General features: G+C 37.4%; 1 long non-coding RNA gene across 5 annotated transcripts; it reads left to right on the top strand.

The window, feature by feature from the left end:
* Positions 1–4,582: 4,582 nt before the first annotated feature.
* Positions 4,583–9,999, top strand: LOC126928260 (uncharacterized). Of its 5 annotated transcripts, none has more exons than XR_007716480.1 (5): positions 4,586–5,364; positions 5,493–5,752; positions 8,428–8,648; positions 9,445–9,784; positions 9,864–9,999. It is a non-coding gene; the product is annotated as an uncharacterized LOC126928260 (long non-coding RNA). The 5 variants fall into 5 exon arrangements; XR_007716481.1 differs by lacking the exons at positions 4,586–5,364; positions 5,493–5,752 and adding exons at positions 7,582–7,965; positions 8,094–8,353; XR_007716479.1 differs by lacking the exon at positions 5,493–5,752 and having other exon boundaries at positions 4,583–5,364; positions 8,094–8,648.
* Positions 10,000–10,317: the final 318 nt, after the last annotated feature.

The raw sequence follows: 10,317 nt of genomic DNA on the forward strand, positions 1-10,317 counted from the left end.
CTGAAAATTTTTAATTTCAGTTCATCCCTTAACTCGCACTACTTCGAGATTTTCTCGTTGATGGCTGTATACAGTCAAAAGCGGGGAAAAGCTAACCATTGGCAAAGGTTTATTTTTCGACAGAAAAAATCTCGTTGAGACAATTCTTTTTAATCATTGCAACGCCGAGATTTCCAACGTCATTTTCTGGTAATAAATCCAGCTGATATCAACTACTGGAATCACCGACGTGCACTAACACGTTCGTGATATTCATTTCAAAATAACGCGCGTGTGTTTTATTTTCCCTGAGCATATCATACTTTTTCATAACATCGTCGAACATTCGTCTGTTTACCGACGGAAGCAGGAAAACGAGGAAAAAATACGTAGACGAAAAGAAAAAATCTGTTTTAATAATGAACGACCTATATCTTTATTTGTTGTTGAATAAAAATTAACGCTGCTGTAAACACGGTTATCATGAGATCTACAACTTCACGATCTTATTAAATATACTTCTTTTACGATATAATCGCAAAAACATTTACCGGGATTATGTATTATAATGAATATTGTGTAAATAAGGAAATTGAAATGTATCGAACACAAATTAAAGATATTGAAATATAAGAGTCATGTACCGTAATGAATATTTTATTTAAATACGTTCAAATGTATCAAACAGAAATTAAAAATGCCGGAGGATAAGAATTATTTATTACGAGTATTTCATTTTACAAAATTGAAGCGTTTCAAACAATAATTAAATATGGGTGGAGAAGAAACATTTATAAGAGTTAGGTTTGGGTTAGATTTCTCTTACTTATCTCCCTGTCTGTCTGTCTCTCCCTCTCTTTTACTTGGGTTTATCTTAGGGGTGCTTTAATTTGTCAATACAGAACCTTCCTTCTACATCTATCTTCTTCCCAATTAGTAATTTCATATTTCAGGTAAATAATTTCACGTCCGCGAAAGAATAGAGTTACTAAACTAACGAATTACATTACTGTCTCGGCAAAGGCGTTAAATTCTGTCGATTCATCGTCTACGAGGTACAAGCGGCTGAATGACAGCTACTTTATCGAGGGAATTGCGTTATAATGTTGTCGGCAACCGGCAAAGAGCTTTAATCCATTGATTGTCATTCGAGTAACTGAATTCGGAAACAAGCTCGTGGTAATTAAAAAGAATGTATCGCTAATGTATTTAAGATTCGATAAAAAAGAAATTTCATTTATCCTCGCCGATAAGGATAAAGGTAAATATCAAAGAGGGAACGCGTTTCAGACGACAAACTCGATTTTGATCGACTGGTCATTGAAATTTCCTGTCACGTTCTTGTTACTAGAATTGACGTTTCGCCGTTTTAGTGCTTTCGTCCTATTATTTTCTGTTACTAACTAGATCTTCTGGAAATGGCAATTATTGATATGAAAAGCGACCAGTTGACCGTCGTATTTGATTTTCTCATTAACGAGGTATTTATCGATCATGTAACAAATATCTCTTAGCCATATCGCTTTGACACAGCTGCTGATCTGTCCTTTGCACCGTGTGTAGGATTTAGTGCAATTAGCATAGTGCTTTATACGTCTCTATATAGGATCGATTTGCATTTCGTGGTACGATACCACCAGAAACGCATGTTTCGTACGTACAATTATTTTGAATTATCTTTATCAACGACAGGAAACAATCTACACATTTTGAAATTTCGTTGAAACCACAATGAAACACATTTACACCGATTGTATCGGTGAAATGTTAAAAGAATTTGTAAATGTACGTAGAAGTTTGAAAATATTTATTGCAAGCATACGCTTCATAAACATGCTCGAAGTATACGATTAGTTATCGAATCATGATAATAGTGTTTCATTACATCTCATTACCTCATTAATTAATTACTCAACAAGTTTCGTATAACATACGATAAAAGACTTTCTCCCCTATCTACGAAGAGAATTTCTCGATGAGCCTCTACTACGTAATGCTCGTTCTTTTGGATGGCGCGACTGGTCCACAGAAAAATTATACGGTTCCGTTGGAAACCGACGAAAGCAGCTGACGCGCCAGGCAGAGAGCAGAGGGAATGAAATATCACGGAGATGAACCTTGATTCTTCTGCTTAGTGGAAAGGTTATCGATCGAGAGCAGGATCAGAGGTCTTCGTCTCACGATTAATTACTCCACGAAAATATGTCAAAAGGAAAGGCGGGTCTTTAGAAGTTGGTCAAAAGTCAGGGCAATCGTATAGAAAGTATTGAATTATTATTTCCTTTGAAACGTATGTAAAAATATGTAGAGATAAAATGTTATGATAAAAATCTTATTAATTTTACTATTAAATTTGTTTTTATTTAATTTCAATATTCGATTTAGATTTTACGGGTGTTTCAGGGCGTATTATTAATTTCACAACTTGTTTAATTTTCTTACGCTAATTAATATCGATTAAATGTCCGTCTTTCTCGCCCTTTCGTAATTGTAATTTTAATCTAGATTCGCGATAAGTTGTTTTCGACGAGGTAAATTCGCGAAATTGTTTTCTTTGAAACTCCATAGTTATCCTCAGTGTTGACCCAATATTAATCTTATTCGCTTCGTGCCACGGTAATTAGCCTTCGCGTCTGGTTGCTCGTTTTGAGGATCGGGACACAGTTTCTCATTTTTAACGGGCACTTTGCGCGGTCAATTCACGCGCGCCATTTCTCCTAGACGTGACCGATTCTTCACCAGACTTCTACTTCCATCTTTCTGGTGCCATCATGGCCAATGTGTTTCTTATTCTTCTCCAAAGACTTTCCACGTCGTCGTCATGAATTCCACGTTCGATCGATACTCGAGATCTCACGCTATTTTTCTTCCGTGCACCTATCCAAATATCAGACACCTGACCACCATTCGAAGAAACATGAACATCTCCATTCTGCGATTTCGATGCGAAATTTCAGTCAGTCAGAGCAATTTCGCTGGCCAGAAACACAAAACCAATTTGTTTAAATTTCCCACATTGTTTATTAGAAAATTAAACCACCTATTGCTTAATGTTCGTATCGGATATCAGTTGCCTGCATTATGCAACCAGTTTAACGTTACAATGCGCTTGTTAGTTCACGTTTGTAACAACTGTGGTCACATTTGCATACGATACGAGATTCCTCCCGGAAACTCTGGTTTTGGATCATTAAAGTTAACTCGATACATACACAGCAGATAGAATGTTCCTTTGCCTTCAAACGAAATCAGACTTTCAATTCGTTTCATATAACAGTTTGTTGCGATATGAAGCTCTTTGCTTTCGTCGAAACGGAAGTAGATGAGATACGTTCAAGTCAGACACGTACGCTTAATGAAGTTTAATTGAATTACGGTATTGTCGTACATACTTAACACATCTTTGACCGGTCACGAGTTAACTCGTGTTTTCATGGCCAAATTGTGCACCATTACACGCAGATGATTGTTACACTGTTTATCATACGAAAAAGAAATATTAAAAGTTGAAATAAAAATATATAAAATTTATTAAAGTTTATTTATATTGTTTTACTTTCACATCCAATTACGAAATAATAACCGATGACATGAGATAAATTCTCAGTAAAATTTCCGGTCAACAATGTGTTAAATTTTATTTATTATATATCCTTGCAGTGCAATAGATTATTTACCTAATTATTGTAATTACACGTCTACTCTTTTGTGTAAACAAGCCGTATTTTCTAGTCGCTTATTCATTAGATCGATTAATCCCACAAAACAAAAAATAGACAAAACTGATGAAATTATGTAAAATAAGCGTCGATCAAAAAGTGCTTCGGCACTAAAATCTCAATAATTTCGAAAACTCCAGCTAACCATTGCGGCCTAATTCAACGATGTTTCAGCGATACCTATTTCCACTATCTGTTCGTTTATTTCTGTCCGAAATTGTAGTCGGTCGAAGAATATGGAACATTTGATAGAACTCAACTTATGGTCAAGAGCTACCAGGCTACGGACTGGTGCTTTAATTCTCAAATACAAGAAAAGGGATGGAATAATTCATAAGGGGGTTGCCGTTTCCTCAGCGTTTTGTGCGTCCGGAGCTTCCACGCGGAATAGCTCCTTTTCAAGCGGATTATTCCACAAGCTACCAAGCTAATGCAGCTTCCAAGCAGCTCGTACCTTCGTCTAGCAGTTCCTGGTACGCCTGGCCTGTAATCCGTCACTTGGGAAATATTGATCCGCCATCGAACATAAAAGGGACAAAAAGAAAAACGTGGAGAGAAGATCACAGATTTTCCTGCGGCGCGACGAAGAGATCCAAGTTGTCTTCCGCTAGACTCAACCAACCAATTTCTGCTGGCTCGACGAACGTGATTAAGGAAAATTAATTATCTCTGGTCGACCATATGAAACATTTGTTTATCCTCGTCGAGTTAAGCTTTCGTGGACTTTGATAATTAATTAGCGACATCCTCGAAGACATTACAGTCGATTAATCGGGATAATTGAGTAACCCGGCTTTCCTCGTATCATTATCTACCATTTTGGAATCCTTTCTATTCCACACAACTGGTATCTGCCTCAGCTCTACTTCAATTTCCTTGCTCTCGTCTCGACTTATCGTCCCGAATTTCCGTCTACGCTTGCCAATTTCCGTGTGTCTTCTGATTCAAGATGATCTTACGATCCTTTGCTTCGTATTAATTAAATTGGCCACGATAAGCGGGACAGCGTACGTGATATAAAGTTTTCATAAGTATTTTGACATTTTCAATAGGAAACTTGTATGTCCATATTGTACGCGCTACATGAAACATTTTGAAATTTCATTTCATTAGCACTGTAACATGACATGATTATTTTTCTTCTTTTTTGACAATTTGGAAGGATTAATTTAATAGACCAAGTGTAAAAAGATTTCGAAGAAATTGCAATTAGTCGAAAGAAGAAGAAAATAGCAAAGATCTTTCGATGTCTGTTACTTGATTCCATTGATCAACCAATTTCGATAAAATGTTCAACATATCTGTAACTGAACAACGTCATCATCCTCCTACGTACATGAACTATGAACTTTCGCGCATTTAGAGGAAATTTAAAAATGCAAAATTGCGCAAAATATACATACATATATATGTAAACTCCCTAGAGTTCAGGTAGGATAGGGATTCTTTTCGTTTTACGGGTAGCACGACAGGCTGTGTTTCATGGACAGAACGATCTTCCTTTGTTTTACGGACGGCCATTTGAAGAAACACGTTCTTCCCAAACGAACGGACAGAGAGTTACATTAGAGACAGATAAGGTTACAGAATAGTTATTTAAGATTTTAAAGACTGAAGGAGAAATATTGGTAGCTAAGGACGTTGAAAATCGATTCTCGATTTTCAGGTAAACATTGTATCAAAGACTTGTTATTTCCCATGTAGATAATTATCGTTATTTATTGTTATAGACGCATATTAATTGTTTATTTTTGTATTTTTAATTACTTCATAATAAAAAAACTCGATTTTCAGACTTTAGAATCGATCCCTGAATTATCCAATTATTGAACCTTATAAATCGACTTTCCCTACGCCATGTTGCTGAAAGTTAACCTACGCGTCGTCATGAACGAGAACGCGAAACAGTAGAAGATAGAGAAGATATAGAATCTATCAGAAGACCAGAAGACGAAATATGCTGTATTTTCCCCCCGGAATATCAAGAAGAAAAGTACCATCAATAATTATTCAGTTTACCAATAGTGAAGAAGGTCGCAAACAGTCTAACCAAGGTAGGCCAATGTAGAAATATTAAACTCACAATAGATGACGAGACAGCAACATTGTATATCAATACGGATTCAAGCTTCGCAATTCGAGACATTGTCTTAGAGGAACCAGAAATAACTCGCACAAGAAAAACAAAGACGGAAATTGACATGGTAAAACTTCTAGAGACTCTCCGAAAATGAGATAAGAGGGAAATAGAGGAAATAAACTTCAATATAGAACAATTTGAAGGAACTCGAAAAGCCACAGACTGGATATCGGAGCATGAAGAGGAATGCAAAAGATACAAAATAAAAGGTAATGAGGAAAAAGTCAAAGGTTTAAGAAAGTATCTAGGAAAAACAGCAGAAAGAAAGCAGTACCAAAGGAATCTGCTGAAAGCTGAAGTACACAACTGGGAAGATTGGAGGAAGCATTTGGAGTGGTATTTGGCTTGTCGAGTGCCGCCACACTCCAATGCCCGGTTAACAGCTGCATGGTGTGATGATCGATGTCCATCTTCTTTTTGGTAAATAGCAGCGCACTCGGTATTAATTTCCTTGCGCCTCCAGTTCCCCCTTCAGCTCGTTGCCGTCATCCGCGCCGATCTTGGTCTTATGGATCTTGTTCCTCTCGTAAGTCTCTCCGAGCATCTTTATCTTTATGTAGATCGGGAGATTCCCGGTCAACACGCAAAGTGCCGCGTGGGAGACAGTACGGTATGCCGTCGTTGTTATGCACAGGGCCGTTCGTTGTGCCCGTTTCAGCTTCTTCCTGTTCTTATCGGTATTCGCTAAGCTAATTCTTCTTTCTGAACCCATACTGCCTCCGATGGAACTGGTCCGTTCCGATGCATCTCTCGATGATCTTCTTAAAGCATTTTTCCCAGATCTTGCTCATGGCTGGGAGTATGCTTATCGGCCGGTACGCGTTAAGGAGACTGGGATCCTTTCCCGGCTTCCTTAGCAGTATTACTCTGGCCGTCTTCCAGCAGTCCAGGAGTCTTCGAGTCTTCCATCGACTCCTGCAGCCTTCTTGGTGTTCATTCTTCCGGCGGCATCGACGACATCGCCTTCGCCGATGACGACGCTGAAGCTGATGTCTCCTACTTCTTCGCGGCCCTCGTAATGGGAGGGTCCGTGTCCCATGGTGAATAGCCTCTGTAGGACTGCTTCCACCATGTCGATCGGCATGTCGTTGGTTGGTTTCTTGCTTTTGCATCTCTTCATGACTGTGCGATAGGGTTTGCCTTCTTGCTTTTCTGTATGGATGGAAACGCGTTCGAAAAGTAGAACGGAGTAATTAGCGATGCACGGTCCCAGGCTGGTGAATATTTTTCCATCGGGAGAAGCCAGGTCGAGCGATACAAGATTTATATGCTCGTTCTGCCAGTTATTTCAATGTCTGTTACGCGATAGAAAATGAACATAAATGAATAATAAATGTATTACAGCCATAAAGATTGCTTGATGTACGCCACCGTTTTTCCCCTATTTCTCCGATACAATTTTCCTTTTTTTTTTCTTTGCGAAACACTTTACTAATCGGTACGTATTCGAATTATCCTCACTATTCTCGGTTGTTTCCGTTTCCTTTGGATTTACATAAGTACTCGTTTGATGTACGTGCAGAGTGAGATAATAATTATTAACAGCTATAAAATAAGAAGCGAAAATACGTTGAAACTCGACTTCTAGATTCGCGAGACTTTGCAGAGCCTCGAAACTCTCGTGTTTCAAACCTAACAAAAAGTTGTAGAGGGAGAATTACATTGCGAGATCTTTTAAGGAATATCGTATCCTTGTAATAGGATTATTTCAGCGAGGGAAATTCCGTGTTGCGTGTAACGCGTTGCAAAGCCATGAGCTTTCTTTCGGGTTAATATACATAACCGCCTTATTGAACTTTCCATCTCACACGTGAATTTTGCGATGTAATTATCAACACGAGGAGGGTGATGTAAACTCCCTAGAGTTCATGTAGGATAGGGATTCTTTTCGTTTTACGTGTAGCACGACAGGCTGTGTTTCATGGACAGAACGATCTTCCTTTGTTTTACGGACGGCCATTTGAAGAAACACGTTCTTCCCAAACGAACGGACAGAGAGTTACATTAGAGACAGATAAGGTTACAGAATAGTTATTTAAGATTTTAAAGACCGAAGATTTAAGATTTAAAGACGGAAGGAGAAATATTGGTAGCTAAGGACGTTGAAAATCGATTCTCGATTTTCAGGTAAACATTGTATCAAAGACTTGTTATTTCCCGTGTAGATAATTTTCGTTATTTATTGTTATAGACGCATATTAATTGTTTATTTTTGTATTTTTAATTACTTCATAATAAAAAAACTCGATTTTCAGACTTTAGAATCGATCCCTGAATTATCCAATTATTGAACCTTATAAATCGACTTTCCCTACGCCATGTTGCTGAAAGTTAACCTATGCGTCGTCATGAACGAGAACGCGAAACAGTAGAAGATAGAGAAGATATAGAATCTATCAGAAGACCAGAAGACGAAATATGCTGTATTTTCCCCCCGGAATATCAAGAAGAAAAGTACCATCAACAATTATTCAGTTTACCAATAGTGAAGAAGGTCGCAAACAGTCTAACCAAGGTAGGCCAATGTAGAAATATTAAACTCACAATAGATGACGAGACAGCAACATTGTATATCAATACGGATTCAAGCTTCGCATTTCGAGACATTGTCTTAGAGGAACCAGAAATAACTCGCACAAGAAAAACAAAGACGGAAATTGACATGGTAAAACTTCTAGAGACTCTCCGAAAATGAGATAAGAGGGAAATAGAGGAAATAAACTTCAATATAGAACAATTTGAAGGAACTCGAAAAGCCACAGACTGGATATCGGAGCATGAAGAGGAATGCAAAAGATACAAAATAAAAGGTAATGAGGAAAAAGTCAAAGGTTTAAGAAAGTATCTAGGAAAAACAGCAGAAAGAAAGCAGTACCAAAGGAATCTGCTGAAAGCTGAAGGACACAACTGGGAAGATTGGAGGAAGCATTTCTCAAAACTTTTAATCCTTTGAGTGCTGTGGGCCCATATAGGTGTCTGGTGAAAGCTATCAGTAAGGACTAAGGATATATATACTCGTTTTCTGTAAGTGACTGGCATGGACTAACGACACATGTATGGGTTTCTCAATTGTTCCAAACACCTACGTAGAAGTAATACTACTACATTTGTGTGAAATAAATATAAATGCATTCCTTACGGCATTAAACAAATGCCAATAGTGTCTCCTTATTGTTGAAGTGATCACCACTTGTAAGAAAACTCTACATATGGTTTTGTTAGTTTTCTCAAGCACTGAGATTTTCACATACAATTAAATTATTAACTTGTGTTCTATTTACTAAATTTAGTTTTCTAGTTTATTACCCAAATTCTAGTTAATTGTAAATTTCAATGTTTATAATAAATAATTAAAAATAATTAAAAAATTTCTTCAATCATTTAATATCGCGCAAAAGAATTGCTATAACTTATAACGATTTGTGCTTTGAATAGTCAATCAACAGAGTTCAATCTACCGAAAAATTATTTCGTCCATAGCGATCGTCAGCGCTAGATACGCGCCGTAAGTACGGACGGCATAGGCCGCGAGTATTCAGCACTCAAAGGTTAAGAGTAAAGGTTGGTCGGTAATACGATATGCTTACAATTTTATATACCTTTCAGGTTCGTTCATAGAATATGCAATAGAGGAAGGACGACTAATATTGGAAGTAAAAGAAGTAAAAAGAAGAATGCCTGAAGATGTGAGGGTGCACCCGATTGTCATTGGATTACCTATCGAAATCCAAGATAAAATTGAAAGAGAAAGTATACAGTCAACAAATAACCTAATGGGAATTTTGGGACAATATGAAGATTGGAGAAACTGATTCCATAAAAATTATCCGTGCAGATCGATACCCAGTAATGACATCCAAAGAAATTCGAGTATGCGAGAAAGAAGAAAATTAAATTAATTTTCACCTCGATTGACTGTCCATCCTCCAATGGACTAAACGAGAGGGTAAATCAGACATTAGTAAACAGCATCAGATGTAAGATCAATTCGAAAAAAAAAAAGAGAAACTGGACAAAAATTGCAGAAGAAAGCGTAGAAGAGTACAATAACACCAGACACAGTGTAACGGGATTTGTCCCAAATCATTTACTGTGTGGAAAAATGATTGAAATCGTCCCTAAGGGAATAATGGAGAATATGAAGAATACTTGAAGAATACAGTGATATAGTCTTCACCCACAACGGAAACAAAATGAATAGAAATAAGCTGGAAGAAATTAGGAAAGGACCTCTCAAAATTCTAAGAAGGATTTCAAACTTCATATATGAAGTGGATAACGGTAATCGGAGATCTGATGGGAATTTCTTCCACTCAAGTAAGCTGATCCCTTATAGAGAAGATAATTAACGATGTAATTATGAACACGAGGAGGGGAGATGTAAACTCCCTAGAGTTCATGTAGGATAGAGATTCTTTCTGTTTTAGGGGTAGCACGACAGGCTGTGTTTCACGGATAGAACGATCTTCCTTTGTTTTA

This window comes from Bombus affinis, unplaced genomic scaffold (genome assembly GCF_024516045.1).
Source record: "Bombus affinis isolate iyBomAffi1 unplaced genomic scaffold, iyBomAffi1.2 ctg00000757.1, whole genome shotgun sequence".
Lineage (NCBI taxonomy): Eukaryota > Metazoa > Arthropoda > Insecta > Hymenoptera > Apidae > Bombus > Bombus affinis.